Here is a 24,607-nt window from a genome sequence, read left to right on the forward strand (position 1 = left end):
TACTCATAAAGACACTATTGAGACAGTCATTCACTCACTAACACACCCATGCACACACTCATCCGTCCATACAGTCCTGCACACATGCTGTCTTCAACACAAACAGTGAGTCACTCATTCATGCACCTATGCACTACGTAATACCCCCACCGAACCATACAGACACTCATACTGATACTCAAAAAACCAACTAATAACCTATATAGACACTCATGTAGCTACTCACCAACCCATGCAGCTACTTATACACAAAGTGAGAGACTGATACAGATATTTACATATTTAAACATTACTCACTAAGCAATGTATTCACTAAGATACACTTAATCAGTCAGTTATACAATCAATTTTTCAAAAACAAATCATCCATTTAGACACTTATATACCCATTTATTCTTCCATCGACCTTGAGATATACATATATAAAACATATGTAATTTTCAGAAAAACACACATTCACTGGATGATGTCATCAGTGATGTCATCAGTGATGTCTTTTGAGATGTCATCAGTGCTGTCATGAGTGATGTCACTGACCATGTCATGAGTGATGTAATATGTGACGTCATCAGCAGTGCATTGTGGGCGCGCGAGTTATAGTTAGCTGAACTAACTAGAACGGGGGAATTTCAATGGTTTTGTACGAGTGAAAAGTCCAGCTAACTATAACGCTCCTGAAACCTATGGTTTTTTCAGTGAATTTCTAAGGTTTTTTAAATGCTAATTCCTAACTATAACGTGCCTGAAACCTATGTTTTTTTCGGTGAATATATATATATATATATATATATATATATATATATATATATATATATATATATATATATATACCAGTAGGTAGTTATAGTTAGGACCCTGTTTCCATAGGAAAACCTCAACATTCTATTTTGAATAACTTTGGCGCCGGTCGACGAATCCTCGCAAAATTTTCAAAACTAATGGGGTGCTACGCTCCGCTCCTACCCTGAAAGTCTCGGGGGGATTCGTCAAGCGGGGGCTGAGATAAAAGGGGGGTCCCAAAACGCGTTTTTCCCATGCATTTTTCCATAGGACCTTTAGACACAGCTACAGCCCGAACGGCTGAACAGAGTTCCTTGAAATTTGGCAGAGAGGTAGTCTACAGGTCAAGGAAGTGCCTTTTGTAGGTTTGGTGTAAATCTGTTCAGTAGATTCAGAGAAAATAGCCTTTAAATCAATATATATATCTGAGCCAGCTTACGGTGCGCTTACCGTGCGCTTACCGTACGCGTACGGTGACGTGCGCGAGCGCGATTCTGATTGGCTGTTAGATCTTAGTAAACATTCGAATCGGTCGAAACCAGGAAGCGGCGGCCGCCATTTTGTGTGTTTCACTCAGAAAAAAAAGGGTGATAACTTGAAAAGGGGGCAAGGAAGAGAGTTACAGACCCCCTAACATTTGAAAGGGGGTCAAAGAAGGACAGAAAAGTACAAAAAAATGTTTATTAATTTAAAAAAAAAATCACAGGGTACGCGTACGGTAAGCTTACCGTAAGCTTACCGTACGCGTACGGTAGAAAAAAAAAATAAAAAAAGAAATAAAATTCAGAAATAAGTGTTTAGATATTAGGGGGCTCTAAAAAGAGCCGTTGTGTTTATGAAGTGATTAGATTTTTTAGTGGTACCTACAAGTAAGTACCGACGCAGAGTCTAAGGTTCAAGAGGAAGACTCTGTTTCCTTCATCAGTGAAGTGTACACCATCTCCTCTATAAATGTCTTGCATGTCGTAACGCAAGTTGTTGTTGTAAATGGAACCCATACCATAGTCTCGGAGGAAAGCAGAAACAGATTTGTTGACGTGCTTTCTTGCTTTGTCAATCTGCGGACAAAATTGATTGGACCAGTTCCATTTTTGCCTTTGGCATATGTTAGAATACACAAAGGCAGTTTTAGGGAAAAGTGAAAACAGTTGTGCAAAGGTGTCCTTCATAAGCATTTCCAGACCTACCCCAGTCAAAGTGCCTAGGTCATTGCCACCACAGTGCACTATTATGAGGTCAGGGTGTTGGATTTGCATGAAGGATTTCACCAATGGTATCAATTGGTGCCACTTTAACCCTCTCTGACCAATCCATTTAATGTCTACATTTGGCAAAGCAAGGTCTCTCACCATACCTGTTTTCTCTGCATACTTTTCACTCCAGAAGACATAGCTGTGTCCTACAATCCACACTGTGAACATCTTCCAAGGAGATCGGGGTGCACTCAGGAGGTGTAATTCAGTAGAATGGTAAAAAGAAATGAAAGACAGTTTGGAAATGGAGGCATACATATTTTTTTTTAAAAAAGAACTGATTGGCTGTTTCATACCATTCTACACTAAAAACTAGGCTGTATGTGTAAATTTATAGAAGCATGTTTTGTATTGGTACAGAAAAATGTGTTACCAAAGAACAGTACTATGGATTTGCTGTTAGGTTTGAAAAGTCAAGCACTCCTGCTCTTTGGAAATGAAACATTGTGTGGTGAACTTCTGACCTAACTCTACACAGCAGTGTTTCAAGAGCAGTTGCTATGGTAGCAGGCAGAAGTCAAGTTGGGGGAAGGGTACTAGGCTGAAGTCAAGATGGGGGAAGGGTACAGTTGGAAAAGGGTTGGTTTTCAACCAATAGAAATGTGTGATTACATTTGAAAAAAAGGGGGAAGCACTGAGATTTGAAACTAACATGTATATGTGTGGAAAAAGAGAGGGAAACTTTGCCATTATCTGGTTCTGCTGAGAGGAGAGAGGTGTACAGAACAGAGATCCTGGCTCTGATAATCTGCTGTTTGAGTGCCACATTTCTTTCACAACTAACCAATTTTAAAGGTGAGTTAAGAGTTTGAGAGGGGATGTACATGGTAAATTAAGAAATGAATAATAGAATTGGAATTCCTTTTGTTGAAGTTGTGTTTATCATTTTGTGTTTTGGGAGAAATTTAAATGTGAGGAACATGTAAAATAATATGGACTATGTTTTCACCATAAATTAAGGTGTACTGGTATAAATAAGGAATACTTTTAGGGTTTGAGGTTCCAGTCAGTAATGCAAATACATTCAGCATCACTAAGGCTGGTTGCCTTTGCTGGAGTGTAGTCAGTCACCCAGGTTACACATGTTGCTGGTCTCAGAAAGCTGTTTGGTATTGCTCTGGTGATTTTACATTTGCATTAGATGGAAAGGGGGAGCTATTTTTTTATGCAGAAGCAGACTCTTAGCACACACCCAGCTGCTTATCCTGTGGAATCATGCACAGTATTCACAACCGAGTGGGGTTTGAGGTTGCAGTCAGTAATGCAAATACATTTAGCATCACTAAGGCTGGTTGCCCTTGCTGGAGTGTAGTCAGTCACCCAGGTTACACATGTTGCTGGTCTCAAAAAGCTGTTTGGACATGTGCTTTTTTGAGAATCTGAAAAGTGGATTAGAAATGTGTCAGATTGTAAAAGTACTTATCACTTGCCAAAAAAAAGAGTAGTAAGTGTGCTTTCAAATTGGCAAAGAAATTTCGTTTTCTGACTAATATGAAAACATGACTCTGTGTGCAAAGAGGAATTACAGGCAGAGATTTATTGCGTACTGCTCTGGTAATTTTACAGTTGCATTAGTAGGAAAGGGTGAGCTATTTTTTTATGCAGAAGCAGACTCTTAGCACACACCCAGCTGCTTATCCTGTGGAATCATGCACAGTATTCACAACCGAGTGGGGTTTGAGGTTGCAGTTAGTAATGCAAATACATTCAGCATCACTAAGGCTGGTTGCCCTTGCTGGAGTGTAGTCAGTCACCCAGGTTACACATGTTGCTGGTCTCAAAAAGCTGTTTGGACATGTGCTTTTTTAAGAATCTGAAAAGTGGATTCAAAATGTGTCAGACTGTAAAAGTACTTATCACTTGCCAAAAAAAAGAGTAGTAAGTGTGCTTTCAAATTGTCAAAGAAATTTCGTTTTCTGACTAATATGAAAACATGACTCTGTGTGCAAAGAGGAATTACAGGCAGAGATTTATTGCGTATTGCTCTGGTAATTTTACAGTTGCATTAGTTGGAAAGGGGGAGCTATTTTTTCTGCAGAAGTAGACTCTTCGCACACACCCAGCTGCTTATCCTGTGAAATCATGCAATATATTCTGAAAACAGCAAAATAATGGCAAAAAATTGTTTTTGGAAAATATGTAAATATGTGTACTGTATTATAAAATGTTTTATTAAATATTAATACTTTTTTCTTTTTTTTCAGATTGAGAAAGAAAATTTTTGAAAACTTGAACCATTTTTCTAGCAATTAAAATTACATTTTAATTAATAAATAATTTTTTGAGTGGGCATGGTAAGTCAGAAATTTCATGGTCCCTTTTTTCCACTTCTCCACAATCACATTTTCAGTTTTTCATTGTCATCTCTCAAGGACCTTGTAATGTGGTAATTGATTTTTAGTGGGTTTTTAAAAAAAAATAATAATTACGCGTACCGTACGCGTACGGTAAAAAAAAAATCAAAAAAAAGTAAAAAAAAATATATCAAAAAAAGTTGATAGGTAAGGTTGGCTCTTAAAAGAGCCGTTGTGTTCGTACAGGGACAGAGGAAAGAAAGAATGGGAATATTAGTCGGTAGGACAAATGTGCTGGTCTATTTTATTGTTAACTAGGGCAACACTGGTCTCCCTATGAGCAATTAGACCATAACAAGTGGCGCACCGCATTGTAACCCTCGCAAACCGATGGTTAGTTTCCAGAGGACCAGAAAAAGGAGATGCTCCCCCCACAGATGAAGGGCTCAGCTGACCTGCCGAAGATGGACTCGGCCCTGCAGATGATGGACTAGGCTGAGCTGCTGTGGATGTGCTTGGTTGACTTACTGAAGGGTTACCTCCAGTATGTCGAGCATATGTCCTACCGTGTACATCATGAAGGTGTCTTAACATAGTGTCATTCCCGAAGGAATACTTCTTGTTAGGATTCCCTCTTGAAAGTACACGGTCACAAAGCTTACAAGTCACTAAAGGTGCATTTACCTTTTTCTTGCCCTCTGGAAAAGAAAAATACTCCCATATGAAAGAGCTCTTTTGTTTCCTCCTTCTCTGCCTGATGGTAGTGCTGCTAGCCTCACTCTCAGAAGAGGTCTGCTGTTCTGCCATCGTATCACAAAGACAACTCAGCTCCTTCTCCTAAGGGATCACAAGCAGAAATGAGGGGAATGGGTGTGGTGTAGGAGAGTTCTAGAACTGAAAGTAGTAAAAACCAATCAAAAGTGTTGTTTCTTGATCACATGACCCAACGTGCGCGTACATTACGCTTACGGTGCGCTTACGGAGCGCTTACGGTAAAAGTACGCATGCGCGTAAAAAAGACACGCGCACGCGCGCATGCGCAAAAAAGGCACGCACCTTCACTTCCACGTAACATGCGCGTGCAGCGTACGCGTTACGCGCCGCGTGACGCACGTCTACGCAAATTGCGTAACTGAACGCAAACAGCGTAGAAATCTAACGTACTAAAAGCAAGACGTGCGCTTACAGTACGCGCACGTTATAAAAATACTAAAAAAAAAGAAAAGGGAAAAAAAGATTCACTATGCTATACTACTATATCTTACCTGTTTAGTTTAAAAAAAAGGTGAAAATAAAAAATATATTGTAGAATTTTTAAAATTTAACCATAGTCTTTAAAGAGGATATAAATTTAAAATAAAAATATGTAAAAAACATTGCAAAAAAAAAACGTTAAATATAAGAATTAGCATTTAAAAAACCTTGCAAATTCACTGAAAAAACCATGGGTTTCACACACGTTATAGTTAGGAATTAGCATTTAAAAAACCTTAGAAATTCAATGAAAAAACCAAAGGTTTCACACATGTTATAGTTAGCTGGACATTTCACTCGTAAAAAAACAATGAAATTCCCCCGTTATAGTTAGTTCAGCTAACTATAACTCGCGCGCCCGCAATGCACTGCTGATGACGTCACATATTACATCACTCATGACATGGTCAGTGACATCACTCATGACATCACTGATGACATCTCAAATGACATCACTGATGACATCATCCAGTGAATGTGTGTTTTTCTGAAAATTAAATATGTTTTATATATGTATATCTCAAGGTCGATGGAAGAATAAATGGATATATAAGTGTCTAAATGGATGATTTGTTTTTGAAAAATTGATTGTGTAACTGACTGATTAAGTGTATCATAGTGAATACATGGCTTAGTGAGTAATGTTTAAATATGTAAATATCTGTATCAGTCTCTCACTTTGTGTATAAGTGGCTGCATGGGTTGGTGAGTAGCTACATGGGTGTCTATATAGGTTATTAGTTGTTTTTTTGAGTATCAGTCTGAGTGTCTGCATGGTTCGGTGGGGGGTATTACGTAGTGCATAGGTGCATGAATGAGTGACTCACTCTTTGTATGTATTGAAGACAGCATGTGTGCAGGACTGTATGGGTGGATGAGTGTGTGTATGGGTGTGTTAGTGAGTGAATGACTGTCTCAATAGTGTCTTTATGAGTAACTACATATCTTTTAAACTAGTATATGTGACTATTGGTGTATATAAGTGAGTATATGTGAGAGTGAGAGATTGAAAGAGTTCCTGTATTAATAAGTATGTGTTTCTATAAGTGATTGTTTAAAAGACTAAATATGTGTAAGTTTCCGTAGAAGTAAGTGTGGTGGTGTGTGTATAACTGTATATGCAAGTAAATGTATGTTTGATTCTTTATTAGCATGAGTGACTATGTGTGTGAGTAACTCTATGGATGAGTGGCATTGTGTGACAGGATGTATAGGTGTATGAGTACATATGATGAGTGAATACATGTATGAGTGACTGTATAGGACTGTTGGTGAATGAGTGGATGTGTATGTGGATCTTAGAATTACTGAAGAGGTTGTTGTAACTGGTATTGGTATGTCCATTGTTTTGAAAATTTTAGTCTCTATTTTTGAATGTGTGTATCAAACGATATATTACAGTGAGAGAAGGTCTGCCACTCTATCACAAGGATGATGTCATCAGTGATGTCATCAGTGATGTCATTTGAGATGTCATCAGTGATGTCATGAGTGATGTCACTGACCATGTCATGAGTGATGTAATATGTGACGTCATCAGCAGTGCATTGCGGGCGCGCGAGTTATAGTTAGCTGAACTAACTATAACGGGGGAATTTCATTGGTTTTTTACGAGTGAAATGTCCAGCTAACTATAACATGTGTGAAACCTTTGGTTTTTTCATTGAATATATATATATGTATGTTAGACTTGGCATCTTTTGGCGTGTTTCCCCAGAGTTTTTGCTTTCTGAACTCCCGGTTTTTGGTGGCTTAGTATTTCTGCACACTTTACTCACTACTGATCAGTGGTAAAGTGCAAGTGCTCCTGTGGTAAAATGTGTTATGGATTGGTGTTTCCATGATTAGCCTATTTGATTTATGTGTCAGTCCCTAGTAAAGTGCACTGAGTGTGCCAGGGCCCGTACATCAAATGCTGTTAGTGGGCTGCAGCACTGGATTGTGCCACCCACACAAACAGCCTGTAAATGTAACTCTGGCCTGCCATTGCAGAGCCTGTGTGTAGTCTGGGACTGCCATGTCGACTTGGCAAGTGTACCCACTTGCCAGGTCCTAACCTTCCCTTTTCTTACATGTCAATCACCCCTAAGGTAGGCCCAAGGTACCCCTGTAGGCAGGGTGCAGTGTATGTGAAAGATAGGACATGGCCTGGTGTGTGTGGCATGTCCTGATAGTGAATTACTGCCAAGTTTGTTTTTCACTATTGCAAGGCTACCTGTTCCCCATAGGACAGAATAGGGAGTTTGTTTATACCATCTTAGAAACATAACTGGCCCTGGGAACTGGGTAAGGAAATAAAGTGTAGTATGCCTGAACTCAGAATTTGAAGATGCATCTTTTAGTGAAGGTGATTTTTACATTCTGTGTTTGAGATACCACTTTTAGAAAGTAGGTATTTTCTTGCTCAGCCATCCAGCAGGGCTCTACTAGGTTTGTGGATTGACTGTCTGGGTTTTGGATGACAGGGGCTGGGGAGCAGCAGAGGCTCCAGATAGTCTAGGTGGGTCAGGAAAGGGCTGAATAGACTTGGGCTGCATTTAGAGTAGGGGGAGGAGATTTCCTTGCACCTGAATGGGCCTGGTCTGCCTCTGACAATGCCGTCTCCACCTCCTGCCAGAAAGCCACACCAGGGAGTGAAGAACTGGTTCTGGCTGGGCACTGAGAGGACAAAGGATTTTGTGGTATAAATATTGGGGCCAAAACCCCTGAACTTTTGCACCAAGAAGACTGCCAAGAAGAAGAGCTGGAGAAGCTGTGAGGAGTAACTACCACTTTGCTGAGTGCTTTGCTGTGTTGGCCTGCAGTGGCTGCTTTTGTCTTGGGCAGTGAAAGGACTGGACTGAACTTTCTTCAATCTATTTCTGTGAGTTTCTCCAAGGGCTTGAGGTAGAGCTTGCCCCCAGTTCAAGAAGTCTCAGGAACAGCAAAGACTTCGAGCTCTTCTGCCCTCAGCACTGGAAACTGTGTGTTTTGTACTGCAACAGAAGAAAAAACAACCCGATGCCGTCTTAGATGTAGCTGCCGACTCCGTGTCCTGAAGGCACCGCAGAGGGCACCGCCGCACCGCGACCCTGGTCTCACCGCTGCCGCCTGCTGATGCCGCCACCGAGCTGCTGCTCACACCGCGACCTGTGGGCACCACACTTCGCATCGCCTCACTTCACAATGCCGCCGTGATATCCCCGACGACACCGTTCCATGTCGAAATCAACGCCCCTGCTTGTACCGTGGTTTGAGGGCACCGCTTGTAAAGTTACACAAAGCACCGCCCTCATCCAGCACCGCAGCCCTGGCCTACTGACGCCGGCACCATCGACTCCAGTTCGTCAGCCACTGACAGTGCTTCAGCAACGATGACGATGCTGCTTGCACCGTGACCTGCCAGCACCGTGACGAGCACCGCATCAATTTGCACTGCAACCCTGGTCTCAGCGCCGCCGCCATCTGATGCCGCCACCGAGCCGCTGCTCACACCGTGACCTGAGAGCATCGCATGCTGCACCGCTGCACTTCGCACTGCAGCACAGGACGCCTGCGGACACCAGCGCTCCTGACTTCAACCGTGAGGAGTTCAGTCTGCAATGCGTGTGACTTCAAGGGCCTGACGACTCCTGCACAGACCTCCAGAACCGACGACTTCGGACGTCGTGCTTTCAGAAGCTCAACAAAGAGGTCGCCGACGCCCTGCATTTCTAAAGTGATAGCCCTGGACGGACCTAACGACATCAAGGAACTGTTTTCCAAGGTTATTTTGATAACTGAAGATTCCTAAGTACTCCATTGTGGATATTTATCATTTTTGGTCTTGTCTGAAGTATATAAAAATATTGGATATTTTTCTAAACTGGTGTGGTGTCCTTTTGTAGTGCTTACACTGTATGACTGTTGGTTTTGTGCAACTACTTTACACACTGCCTCTAACATAAGCCTGACTGCTCGTGCCAAGCTACCAAGGGGGTGAGCAGAGGTTATTTTAGGAGTGTCACTCCCTTATCCTGACTAGGAAGAAGGGTCCCTATTTGGACAAATGTACCTACCTGCCAACTAGAGACCCCCATTTCTAACAATGTATATATATGTATATCTATATATATAGATATACACACACACACACCCTTTACAATTGCACTTTGCAAGTGACCTCACCAGTTTTAACAGTGATCTAGTGTGTGCCGCCCTAAAAATCACTTCTGGGCTTCAGTGCTTTATTGAAGGATGTTGGTACTAAGAAAGAAAAAGCTAAAAAGTGAAAATTGTAACATTTTTAAATAAACTGGTCAATAAATTTAAGCTCAACAGGATTGTGCTTTTAAAGTGCATCACCACCTAAAACACTTTCAAACATTTTTTGATGACCTTCCTATGACCCTGTAAAGCGGTATTTGAACTGCAACATAGCATTTAGGTAGGTGAACTCTTTGATTAGCTTCAACTGACGAAACTTAGCGAACATCTGTTGACAATAAGGAAATCCCAGTACTTGATGTCCGCATGCCTTGCAGAAATACAATAAATCATATTTAAAATGCACCACTTTTCAACAATATCTACCATGGAGTGCCCACGCATGCCAAGATCAGCTTAGGGCACTCTGAGTGTCAAGAAGATATCATCCTGCAAACATGCCAACATTTTAGAAGACAACACACCTCATAATACTTTTGTCACAAACTACAAACATACACCCATTCCCACCTTCCTGACTACATAAATAATACACACCATAAACAAACTCCTATGCGAAGCATCCTCTCTCCCCCACACCTAAAAAATATACAGCAACACAGCAACTCTCTTCTAAGCGCCTCTCATCCATTGGACGATTTATAACCTTACTAGATGACCCACATACTGCACCACCACCTCTAACCCGAGTACCTTCCAACATAAACAGACGCAAACAAAATAAGCAACATCCCACTCTTCACAACTTCGTATCTCCATGTCTACTGCACAACAAGGCTACACTACAAAAACAACACAGCTCCCCAACTCACTCTCAATCACCATCTCCACCACCTACACATGCAGACCCATCAAAATGCCTTCTTAGCCTGCTTGACGAGGAACATGATACATACAACAGCTACACAATTGCTGTCCTCATATACCAGCACTACGGCTGCAAGCCCACAAAATACTGTTCACTCTTCTATAAAACAAAGTCACACCTTCATCAAAGCACATTCTCTCAACGGTCTGCAAATAAATAAACGATCACTCTAAAAAAAACAAGCATCACCTCTACGACTTTTTCACTGACACACAACCTGACATACTCTTAATAACTGAATCATGGTTGGGAGATGATATGGCTTCAGTCTTGCTTGAAGCCATTCCTCTAGGCTATCAAACTATCACACAAAATCGTATCAGCAAAAGAGGAGGTGGCCTAACTGTTGTGTTCAATCAAACATTAAATATCAGTAAAACTGACGACATCTCCATGCAAGGTTATGAGGACCTCTGCACAAGATGCAACCCTACACGATCTTTCTCGTTTAACTTCCTGCTCCTCTACAGACCTCCACCTAGCAAAGCAACATTCCCATACACATTTCTAGACAAACTAGCAAATCATTACACAACCAAATCAAACACAGTGGACTCATATTTAAAACAAAGAAAAACCACCAGCACCAACCCTTTTACAAAATAAAATTTAAAGAATAAGCTAACCCAGACTCTCCATTCCTTCCGACAAATTTCACACAATGGATTTATGGACCTGGTCAAAGTAAGCAGGCCTGCGAGCAGCCCTCTGACCCATGTCCTCCACAAACCTTCAAGAAAATTCTTCAAATACCTCTACTGCCTCACCAGTAAGAGGAATCATCAACAATTCCATAATATTTCCAGAAGAACTAAAAAAGTCATACATAAACCTTTTACGGAAGGAGAAAACAAACCTGGTCCCACTGAATTCCGACAACTACAGACCGATTACAAATGGACGTTTCCTTGGCAAACTGAGAGAAAGACGACATTTGCCTAAATGTCACAGTTCATTGAAGATAATTCCATACCTTCAGACTTCCAAACAGGATTCCGTCCTGGAAAAGGCACAGAATCTGCCCTCATTGCTATCTGGGGTGACCTTAAGACCACAGTTGACAGTAACGGGGTTGCTGCACTACTTGTCTTGGACCTCTCAGCTGCCTCTAACATGGTGGACCATGACGCTCTAATACAAAGACTCTACAAAGCAGGCGTAGATGGGACTGCTCTTGACTGCATCCCATCCTACCTTCACAACAGAACTAATCTCATCCATACCCCCCCTTTCTCGTCGAAACCATACTTCACAAAAGCAGGGGTCCCTCAAAACTCCATCAACTCACCCATAGTTTTCAACATTTACATGAAGTCATTACTGGCACTGATCAATCAATTTAAGCTCACATTCTATAACTATGCAGATGACACACACATACTCCTTAAACTGGAAAACACCAAAGACATTGGAAACTCACCAATTTACAGTTGTCGCAGAGCCGTGGATCAATGGATGGCATGGAGCTATCTCAAATGGAATCCTTCTAAAATGGAAATACTCATGTGTGGTGATTGGAAAAATTATGACCCACTGGCCGCATGGCCTGATGATCTGGTAACACTGCCTTGCCATGAATTCCAAGCTATCAATGAAGGCCCAAGTGGACAAACGAGCAAAATCAAGCTTCATTACCCGAAAAACTCAGCAATGCATTTTCCCCCACCTGGGATTTCCACACACTGTCTAGGCTACCATCTCTCTTGTTCTGTCTAAACTCAATTACGCCAATACCTTCTACCACTCTTTAACAGCTATGAAAAGACTACAACGAATTCGTAACTCTGCTGCGAGACTACTCTTACATATAAAGCCACCAGCCCACATCTCCCCTCCCATGAAAGCCCTACATTGATTTCTGGTTGCCAGAAGGTCCAAGTTCAAGCTGCTTTGTATCACCCGCAAAGCAATTCATAGAACAGGACCACTCTTCATCCGGAATGAAATCACCAAATGTATTCAACAAATGAACCTCCGCTCTAGACTGGTACCTCGTCTCAAAATCCCACTGTACAAGACAAAAAGGACAGGTGGCACATCCTTCTCACTTCAAGCAGCCAAACTATGGGACTCTTTACCCTCAAACATAAGGTTCACGATAACCACCTTATCTTCAGAAGACTACATAACTAGAGGTGAGCAATGAATTCTGCTCCACTGCCAGTTTGCGGAGATTTGTTAACTACACACTCCATTCCTCCATGGAGTCAGCTCCTAAACTGCACCCACAAATGCTTTGATAAAGCAACTTTACATGCTAAAAAGCACATAACCAATTCACATATTCACAATTCACATAAGTGAACTTTAAAAATGAATAATATCAGGCAATGAGAGAGGTGATTATTTTGGGGTCCCCCTAACCTAGGGGGAGGACCAAGCAAATGCCTTGAACACAAAGAGCATATCATGCTGAACGATTCAGTGGTGGTCCCATCCTCTTAGGACCACCCCAAGCACAGTTATGGGCAAAAATACGATCCCAACCAAAGGCCCTGCAAATCATTATGGATTAGCAGTGGGCAATGAATATTATAGTATCCTATATCAAAATAATTCTACAAAGATCTGCAGTTCAACTAGTCCTTACTAGGTGTCCCTCATGAGTCAAATGCAAAATCATTGAAATTATTACATCAAGCTGCAGTTCAACTAGTCATTGCTAGGTGTCCCTCAAGTCAAATGATTGTGTATTTGACTCATGAGGGACACCTAGTAACGACTAGTGGAACTGCAGCTTCATGAGAGGGTTTCAATGCTTTTGCATTTGACTCGTGAGGGACACCTAGTAACGACTAGTGGAACTGCAGTTTGATGTAATAATTTCAATGCTTTTGCATTTGACTCGTGAGGGACACCTAGTAACGACTGTAGATGTGTACTGCTTAGTATAAACGTGTATAATAATTATGTTTTACAAATATTCATTAGTTCTGCTTAACAAATGTACATATTACCTATAGTTACATTATTCTATCATTAACATGTCTATGTGACTGCATAAATAAGTACATTTTTGATCACAACTTCGTATCTACGATTGCTTAAATATTGAATTACAAAAAAATAACAACAAATAAATGTATTTAAAGTACAGCAACACTTGAAAGTCTGAGTTTATTAAATGCAACTTCAATCTACACATCTTTAAAAGCACAGTTGTAGCACACCCTTATCAGTCACAAAGAATTCCAAAAGAAACATACAACCAATATGTATATGTAATGACAGCGTGTATTACAATTCTTAAGTCCACAGGCGAGTATATACTTTTCAGATTATATATATATTCTCAAGGATTGTTCACAAATCACATCAATTGGAAAAGCTCATTTATTCATATAGATCAAATTCCCAGCAGTTCTAGAAGCCAACACGTGTTTCGTCTGTACACATCTGTAGTCAGACTTTTTCAAGGCACACTGTATGGAACTTGAGTCGGGGTTCCGTGACATAAACGGTCCTCCACGTCAGTAGTGTCTTGATATACACTACTCTATCACTGTATCCGTAGCACTGACGCGATGGTGTAGCTATTGTTTATAATGCGTAATCCGATGTCCAGTGGCCCCTAAATTTGAGCCAAAAGTTGTACTGTGAATATAGTACTCATGGCGGTGGGGTGAAGTGAATCCTTATTGTCGGTTGGATAAGTCTTCCGAAGTCAAAGAGTTGAAAAAATTCCCCGGGCCAAACCCTGGTAAGTCTGTCCTCTCTCAAGTCCAAATGACTTGTTCACACCCCAGTACGTGTAGTTCTGAGCGACCACAAGAAAAAAAGCTTATTATCTTCCTTATACATGTATACATATCCATCTACGTATGTATCTTTATATTTATTACTTAGCTTCCAGTTCAGCATATCCAATGCACTATCCTATATCTCACCCTATATCTCTCGCAATATACCCTCTACCTCTACTCTGACTCATCTCAAACCTCATTCTACTACTTTTTCCAATGCACTACCCTATTTCTCACCCCGATACCTCTCTCAATATATCCTCTACCTCCACTCTCTCACTCATCCCGAACCCCATACCATTACTATGATCCCCAAAATAACCCTTTCTAGTCCCTTCCCTCCTCTACCCCTCCTTGCATCATCTTATACCTTTTTTACTATTCAGATCTCCCAAACAAGCCTTTCTAAACGCTTCACTCTGACTCTTCCCCCTCTACCTCCCCTTTACTCATCCCAAACCCCCTCCTACTGTTATGAACTTAAAAAAAACTAAAAAAACTTTCTTGAGCTTTCCTTCTTCTGTCCCTCCAGCATTCCTTTTCAATCCAAATAACAGACTAACATGTCCACGGCTCAAATTAATTTCATATTTCCCTATACTAATACCCCATTAATCCTGTTTGGGTTCTGGAGTAGAGTGCTACCCATCGAAAAGCATCCAACACCTCATCAGGGGTAGCAAGTGTTATCTAAATGCAAACCTTTCCCTCTTCTATCCTACCACTATCGTTTTTCAATCCAAATAACAGACTAACATGTCCACTGCTCAAATCAAATTAACTTCATTTTTCCCTATACTAATTTACCACCAATCCTTTTTGGGTTTTGGGTTTTGGGTTCCGGAGTAGCGTTTCTACTCCTCATCAGGGCCAGCAAGCGCATAATAAATACAAACCCTTCCCTCTTCCATCCGTCCACTATCCTTTTCAATCCAAATAACCAACTAACATGTCCACCGCTCAAACTAATTTCATACTTCCTTAGATTAACTCAGCACTAACCTCCTTTTTGGGTTCCGGAGTAGTGTGCTACTCGCAGAAAATCGATTCAACACCTCATCAGGGGTAGCAAGCTCTATATAAATGCAAACCCTTCCCTCCACTACTCTTTCTAATCCAAATAACAGAGTAACATATTCACTGCTCAAATTAATTTCCTATATATTTTATTTTGTTGCAGATGTTATAGAGCACAAACTCGACCCGAAAGTATTGGAGCACTTTAAGTGAGCACCAGTTACGTTACACAAGGACACATTAATTTCGTGGTAGGCACGTGGAGATTAAGTGATTTGGCCGGAATCACAGGATGTTCAGCCCATGCCATGCGGCTGCCCGCGGCCCACACAGGGGGCCACCCTAAGTGGGCAGCCCCTTTAGTGCCATTTGGGCACCAAGCCACCCCCTCTGAGGATGGGACTCAGGGAAGAGTCCCCCCTTTGCCTGTGGTGCACTAGGCGCGTCACTTCCTGCACGACAAGGATCTGGGGGAGGCTATATATGCCTCCCGCAGCCCTCCTGGCATCCTCTGTTGTGCCAGGCACGCCGTTTTGAGGGTTTGTGCGATCGTCGCCATTCGTTTAGTGAGTCAGCAGGCTCGACGCTGTTCCGGTCGTGCTCCGTGAGCTGTTACGTGACATTTGTCACGGTGAGTGCACTAAGCCCCCCCCACCGATCCCCCCGTCTCAGGGACAGTTCCCGGGCAGTCCAGCTTGGCCATGGCGCGGGCTGCCATGGGGAGGGTTGAGCTCTTTGTGAGCATGGCCAGCCACCGGCGGCGATGGCCAGTAACCGGGCCAGCAAGGGGTATGGGTTATGCCCGGGGGTGAGGGAGCATTCTCACAGCCGTCACTTTATCTATCTTTGGCTGGGGGTTGTGCGTGTTGCTCCGTGCCCCTAGTAAAGCAGGGATGGCGACCCATGGACACTGGGCAGAGGATCACGGGAGGGCCTCTACACGTAGGTGGGCCAGGGCTTGCGCGTGCCCTTCTTTGTGTCCAAGGGGTGTGGCGAGCGCTTTCTGGAGGGTTTTTCTCCGTGGCGTAAGCGGCCTGCTGGGGGTAGAACCGAGGATTCGGCTGGGGGCTTCAAGGTTCCTGGCGGGCTGGGGGGTCATGGGCCTGCTTAGTGGCACCGGGCCCTGAGTGCTCCAGCACACTCTTGCCGGGATCACGCACACCACAATGTGCCTAACATGATTAGGGTGTGCTCCGAGGCGAGGCTTTGTGTCGGCGCCAGAGTGTCTCTCTCATAGGCATTGTGGGGTCTGGCATGGGTCGTTCTCCAGCGGGCGTGTGGGGTAGTGCGAGCGGAGCGACGGTTTCACTTTCCTGTTTCTGCTGTCGCACACCCCTCCCCATTGACAGGGGCCTGCTCTCGGTGTCCGCCCTGGTGCCTTCCACCCTAAGCGTCTCAGTGGCCTAGTGGTTGCGGCCTGGGCTTTCAGTTCGATACCCGGCACTCCTGGGGGTGGGAGCGGGAATAATGGTGCCCACCGCCGCAGCAAAACCACGCCATTGATTGCATACCACTGCACGACCTGGTATGAGAGCAGTGGATGGCAAATCGCTGGTAGACACCATGCCTCTTCACGACTGCCCCCCTTCTTACTCGATCGTACCCTGCGCTATGTTTCAACGTGGTTGTTACTCCAGCTACATGGGGCACAGGGCTCGGCGCGAGGCCACTGGTTCACTTCCCAGTATCTCCAGGCAATTTCAATGTTACGTGCGGTGTAAGGGGGGATGACCCCGCGCGCTCAACTTTTCATGGTAATGTTTTCCTTTCCTTATGTACTCACTGAGTTTGTGCCCAGATCCCCGCTAGTGGGGTGTTTGCAAGGGTGTCGAGGTGGGGGGACCCGCCGCCCGATCGGCCAGTGCAGGGGGTTATGGAGACAACGGACTGCTTGCTCGCACCCCTCCCATACCCCCCAACCTGCTGGGTGCTGGTGCGCCATGAGCAGGGGCGCGGAGGGCATTACCGCTTTCTAACCGGTTGTGCAGGGGCACCTGAAGTACGGTGCATGACTAGCGGGGCGCAGGGGGCCATTACCACTTTAGTTATAAGTTTGATTATCTGATGTTTAATGGTTGTGGTTTATGATGTAAAAGTCACTCTGGCATAATTGGTAAGGTCTTAGAATCTTTCTCTGAGAATTGGGTGTTCAATCCCTGGTTTTTCATGGCACCGTATGGTTAATAAAATGTGGGCTATTTACCTTGCGAGCTGCCATGGATGCATGGGTTACCGATCTCTCTGGCTGGTTTGCATGTTCCCATGCCTGGAGGTTCCCTGCGCATGTGCTTTGAGGGCTATTGGTCAGGGTGGGGCCACATGGGGCTGCTTGTGTTCGCCAGCCCTTGCTAGGTGGCAGCGTGGGGCAGAGTGGGGGCGCCAGAGCGGGATGCCAAAGGAGTAATCTGCTGACCATTATTCGGTCAATGCTCTTAACATTTACATGTTGTCTTTGCCCCCTCAGAGATTTCTGTTAGGTGCAGTCGTTTCGGAGACGCCAGGAGCAGATCGTGGCAGCCAGGCAACATAGCAACGGCAAGGCAGAAAGTAAGCTAGTGCAAGCCATGCCCAGTGGGCAACGAATGGGTAGTTGGGGGTGACAAACCAAGTGTGGGTGCTCATGGTGCTGGCAAACATGGGTTGGCTGGAGGTACCTTGCAGGGATATCATGCTGGTGTGCGCCATTGGGGGGGGCACCACTGAGGGGACGCCCATTAGGGGAAATAACCGTTTTGTCATTTCATCCCCAAGGTTCTAAAGATTTGATCCCATGCCCCAATCGGAAGGGCGGACAAGGGCCACCGGGCCTCTCAAGCGAGCCAGAATTGGTTAGCGTCGGACCCAGCCGAAGCTGGGGGGGATGGGTTTGGGTTGGGTGGTACCAAATCATTATTGAATGTCCGCGATAACCACTGTTCTTTACAGGACGGGGAAGACACTAATTAGATGGTCGACCGCTCAGCAGGCTAGGTTGTCAGGAATCAAGAAGCAAAGTAAGTACCGGGGCACACGTGGGTTGGACATGCACCGGGGATAGGGACTCAGGGCCCCTGCAGTACAGTGTGTGGCAGCGCCCTCACGACTTGGCGGGGCAAGTATTTATGTTTTTCATTCCTCCTTAGGATCCATTTAAGGCTGTCAGCGTGACAGTCCAAAGACATGAACAGCCAAGGAACCCCCGCCCTTTTGTTTTCTCAAATCAGCTGCGTGGACGAGTCCCTGCCCAGCACGTCGCAGGAGGCAGTCTGGGCGAACTTTATGGACATAGCGAAGGCCAAAGGAGTAGAATGGGCCCAAGGAATCCTCAGTTCCCAAGTGCAGGAGGACACACAACTGTACTGGGGTGAATGTATGACATTGTTCTGCATTCTGTCCATCAATAGTTCTTTTTGCATTTGTCACCCCGAGTGGGACAGGTATGCTCAGACGTGAGTCCCGTGCTCTCCATGCCACTGGAATCAAGCTATCCTGGCTGAAGAGGGGTGAAACCCCGAAACCGGTCCTAGGATGCTTGTTTCCTGTCCAGGGAGGACCTGGTCTGGCAGTTCGGGCAGGACTGTTCCCATTGGGCACAGGGTCAAGACTGATTTGCATATGGCTGGGTCCAAACTGGAATGGCATGGTGAGCAAAAAAACGATGGATTTAGGCCCAGGTCTCTGTACTGGGGTGAATGTATGACATTGTTCTGCATTCTGTCCATCAATAGTTCTTTTTGCATTTGTCACCCCCAAGTGGGCCACAGGCAAGACCAGCATAATCCGTATCTGTCAAGCCCAAACGGGTGTGCAGGCCCACTAATAAGGAATTTCCGGCAGACCCTCCGGCACCGAAGGTCAGGGTAATGACCAGTCGTGAAGAAGTAGGGCCCGTGGCGCCACTGGCGAGCACACAGAACTCTCCCGCTGTTAGCGGTGTGAACATTGATAAATGGGGTAAGATTATAGACACCATGTTGAACCTAATGGCGAACTATCAAGCCAGTTTAGATAACTATATGGCATCCCCCCAACCCCCCCCCCCCCGTAAGTGCCCCCCGTGATGGTGCGAGCGGAGCCGCCATCCATTGCCCAGGTTTGGGGAGATCAGGCTAGCAGCGTGAGTGTGCCAAGTGCCCCGGAGGCAGCCGCTGATGCGGGGAGCTCGGGGTCCCGCCAAGGGCCTGGGTTGGGGGGAACAGCTGCTGGTTCCCAGCGGCGCAGCACCAAGTAGCACACCCCCTGGTTTCAGGGGAGAGCAGCTGACATCTCTAGCTCCTCAGTTGACTCCCGTGCCCAGTCCTGTGGTCCCCCTCATAGTTGAGTCCCCGCCGGCTGCCCCTCAGAAGGCCAGCACCCCCACCCCCACTATCGAGCCGGCAAAAACAGCTGCAGTGGTGGCACCGGCATCCCTGCCACTTATCACAGTGGCTCCACTGGTGTCTGGGCAGTGCTCCCTGGCTTGGGAGATGCCGCTGGCAGCTAAGGAGGGGATTTGGAAACGGGATTTCATAGATATATTCACCCTATTGATGCATGGTGTAGACGGGGTCGATACCAGGAAGATGGGGGGTAAGGAGGACAACAAGAAGGTGAAATACAAGGCATGGCCAGAAAAAAAGTATTGGAAATTGTGGGGATGCATTCGCCATCTTCTCAGCGGTAATCATGGAGAAATTCCAAGAGCAGGGGTCGGCGCTACTCAGGTACTCTCGCACCATAACCAATGAGGCGGAGATGACCGGGGGGATGAGTTGGTACAATTATGACCGGGATTTTCGGAAGAGGATGGCTAACTGTCCTGAGCTTACATGGGACCAGAAGGAAATCAGCTCTGGGTTAAGCACATGGGGTAGTTCACCCCTGAGCTGAAGGAAGGGGTGAGCAAGAGTGAGAAGGGGCGGGACAATGTTAAGGGACAGAAGCAGGCGGGGAAAGCTTCTTTTAAGCAGCCCTTTCGAAGAGGTCAGGGAGGTGGACAAAAGCAAGGGGGAAAAAGATTCAACTCAGGCATGTGTAGGCTGTACAATGCTGGGTCCTGTTCCTGGGGCAAAGCTTGCAAGTTTGCCCATAGCTGCAGCAAGTGTGGGGCCAATCACCCTGCTGTGTCCTGCAACAATAAGCGGGAAGGTCCTCCAACACCGGCCAGCCGGCAGTGCAGTTGGTCCACTGGTGGCATCTAGACCCTCCCTGAGTACACCCTCCCAGGTACCACCCCCTTCCAGCACACATGGCCCCTCTTGCCCACCTTCCCAGGTGATGTCAGCCGCCAAGGAGTTTATGGTCAAGGGTCCCTCTTCCATTGTCATTTCCAACCTCCTCCTCTTGCTCCGAGACAACCCGAACCCCAAGGACAGGCGGCTTGTGAAGGCTTTGTGAAGGGATTTAAAATACCGTACCTAGGCCCCTTCGTGGACAGGGATGCAGAGAACCAAAAGTCAACCAGAGAGTTACCTGAAGTAGTGTAAGTGAAAAAGTTCAGAATGAATCGACACTGGGGAGGGTTGCAGACCCCTTTGATCAGCCCCCCTTTAACAAATTTCTTGATCTCCACGCTGGGGGTGGTCCCCAAGAAAGACCCTGGGGCCTTTCAGTTGATCAATCACTTGTCTTATCCGGAGGGAAACTCAGTTAACCATTGGCTGGAGGAGGGGACGTGGTCAGTCTCCTACTGTTCCTTAGATATGGCAGTTGACATGGTTAGGAGAGCAGGCAGAGGGGCATGGCTGGCGAAAGCAGACATTGAGTCAGCATTCCGCCTGCTGCCCGTCCATCCGGAGAGCCAACACTTCCTTGGGTTCAAGTGGGAAGAGAAATTCTTCTTTGACAGATGCATGCCCATGGGTTGCGCTGTGTCCTGCGCCTACTTTGAAGCTTTTAGCTCTTTTCTCCAGTGGGCACTCACCTGGGCATTTGATGTGCAGGGATTGACCCACTACCTAGAAGACTTTCTGTTTATTGGGGGCGCAGGTTCACAGGAGTGTAGCAGAGGGTTGCAGAGTTTTCAAGAACTGGCAGGGCACCTGGGGGCCCCGTTGGCGCCTAGTAAGACGGAAGGTCCGGCGCAGGTTCTCACATTTTCGAGCACTGAGCTGGACAGTTTTAAGGGCGAATCCAGGCTCCCAGCTGAGAAGGTGCAGGATCTGCATCAAGACATTCAGGCATTGCTACGTAAGGACAAGGCTACCCTAGGTGCCATCCAGTGCTTACTGGGAAAGCTTAACTTCGCAGCTAGAGTGGTAGGGTGTTCGCCAGAAGGCTAGCAAGGGCAACGGTAAAGGTAAGCAAGAAGTATCACCTAGTCCGGCTGGGAAAAGGTTTGAAAGAGGATTTGGCAATGTGGCATGGGTTCCTCGTGCTATTCAATGGCACTGTCATCTGGAGGTCACCTTGGGCAGACAGTGCGGAGCTCTGCCTCTTTACAGACGCATCGGGCAGAGAGGGCTTCGGCACAATAATGGGTACCGAATGGTGTGCACAGAAGTGGCCCAACGCATGACGCAAGCATAACATCACAGCAAACATCACTGTCCTAGAACTTTTCCCCATCGTAATTGCCTTGCATTTATGGCCCGAAGCGCTATCAGCCAGAAAGATCCTATTCTGGTCTGATAACATGGCGGTAGTGCATGCAATCAATGGGCAGACGGCCAAGTGCCCATTAGTGCTGTGCTTGCTAAGAGAGTTAGTCAGGGCCTGCTTGTGCTGCAATATCGAGTTTAAGGCAAGGCATGGTGAGGGGGGTCAAGAATGTGGCGGCTGACGCTCTCTCTCATTTTCAGTGGCTCCGATTCCGGGAGGCCTGGCCGCGAGCGAGAGCGAAGACGTCCCCTTTCCCGGCACACCTGTGGCGCATTCTGTAGTGGAGCAGTGATTGAGGGCATTGGGAGAATGCTCTCTGGCACCAGAAACCATGAAGAAATACAGAGCCCACTAGACCACTTTTTTGAAAGTTTCTGAGTATCAGGACCATGGCGCACTTTCCTTGGAACACAGAGTGCAGGCATTTGTAGTGTGGGCAAAGGAACAGGGGAGGAGCCGTTGCTGGGTATGTAGTCCTTTGGCAGCAATAAGCCTTGATGCCAAACTAAAGGGAGGTCAGGACCTTACCAAGTCCTTTCTCATCAGGGAGGCCCTCAAAGGTTGGGACAGGGAGGAGGTAAAGGTTCCAGACAGCAGGGCGCCCATTGACATCCCCACACTTCAGGGCATGCTGGATGGAATGGAGCAGGTCACCTACTCACAGTTTGAGACCAGACTCTTCTCGACATCATTCTGTCTGGCGTTCTTTGGGGCTTTTCGGATCAGTGAGCTGGTGGCCAGGTTCAAGACAGATAGGTCCGGCGACGCCTTAAGCAGACAGGACATCATCTTGGATGGTACTTTGTCTATTCATATCAGAAAGTCCAAAACAGATCAGATAGGGCGGGGGGCCAATGTGGTATTGAAGCCGCTAGGGGATCAGAGATACTGCCCAGTCGCCCAAGTAAAAGACTATATGGCGCTGCGTCCCAACGTTCCTGGTTACTTCTTGATTCACGCTGACCAGGGGCCTCTGACCAAATTTCAGATAGAATGCATAATGAAGGATTGTCTTGCTCATTCTGACAAAAAATACTCCAGCCACTCCTTTAGGATTGGGGCAGCCACGGCTGCGTTTAAGGCAGGCATGTCACCAGAGGGTGTAAAAAAGGTGGAATGTTGGGAGTCTCGCTGCTACAAGCATTACATCCGCCCTTGAAGGCAATTTTGTACATAGCAAATATGGTGTGCAGTGACTTGAGTGTATTATTGACAAATCATGGTTGAATACAATGAATATTAAAAAGTTGAGTGTAAGAATGGTGTCCTTTATTTTGCCAGGATTCCAGGTATGGGTGATTGGGCACTCATTCGTCGCCAGGGTGGCACAGTGGGCGGGGTGCAGGAATTGGATGTGGGGATTTTCACAAATGCAGTTTGTTTGAATGGGTTTCCCCGGAATGAGATGGAGCAGCCTCATGAACAGTTGGTAACAGAGATTGGCCCAAGGGGGAGTTCCCTCCAATTTCTTAGTGATTCACCTAGGGGGCAACGCCCTCATTGCATTGGGGAGGAGGTCTCTTTTACAAGCCATGAAAGCTGACTTAGGGGAGATCAGTAATTACATGGGTCAATGTGAGCTCTGGTGGTCTGAGATTATTCACGCAGAGTGTGGCATGGGGCTAAGTCAGAGGAGGCCGTTGAACATCCCTGGAAAAGAGTTAATAGTTCAATGCATAAGTTCACAGACCAGAGGGGCCTTGATTTAATCAGACATTAGATGATTCAAGCTAATGTGGAAGTGTACTTGGATAAAGATGGGGTCCATTTGTCACCAGTAGGGATGGATCTCTTCCTTTTAGATTTACAGGAGGCCCTGGAGATGATAGGTTGCAGGTAGAGTTTAGCTGGTTTGGTGGGGGGCTCTAGTGGCGACGGGGGCTGCCTCCAAAGCTGTGGCGGAGTTACAGGGTGATCTGGAAGCAGGACAAAGTCCTGTGCACACATTTTTAGTTTGATGGTTTCAGTGTAGAAACCGCTAATCAAGTGTTCTTTGTGCAAAAAGAAATATGAAGGTTGACATCAGGAGAATCTTTCTGAAGATATTTATATATCAAACCAGATCAAATACAGAATTGAAAAGCCAGCCGACATGTGTTTCGTCAGAACGCGGTACAATTGTGACTCTTCAGGGCTGTTATATGGAAAAATCAACAGTACACTACACTGGAACTCTAGACGCGACTACTATTCGTCCTTCACTCGGGAGCTGAGGTCTCGTGTTTTCAGACTACTTCTGAAACACCTAGGAAGGACGACCCTTTCCTTCCTACCTGTCCTCATTGTTCGATGAATCTGTGTCCTTACCGGGTTGGAATTATCACCGGTACTGCGACTCATGCACCACGATTTTTCCATATAACAGCCCTGAAGAGTCACAATTGTACCGCGATGTGACGAAACACGTGTCGGCTGGCTTTTATCTTCAGAAAGATTCTCCTGAGGTCAACCTTCATATTTCTTTTTGCACAAAGAACACTTGATTAGCGGTTTCTACACTGAAACCATCAAACTAAAAACGTGTGCACAGGACTTTGTTCTAATTTCTACAGTGTGGGTCCTGACCTACACACTCGCAGGGGTTGTTTTGGGTTTGTTTTCCCCTGACCTGGCAGCACCGTACTCATTTGTCACATCTGTAAATTCGATTGCGTA

Source organism: Triturus cristatus, chromosome 4_2 (assembly GCF_964204655.1).
Source record: "Triturus cristatus chromosome 4_2, aTriCri1.1, whole genome shotgun sequence".
In the NCBI taxonomy this organism is placed as follows: Eukaryota; Metazoa; Chordata; class Amphibia; order Caudata; family Salamandridae; genus Triturus; species Triturus cristatus.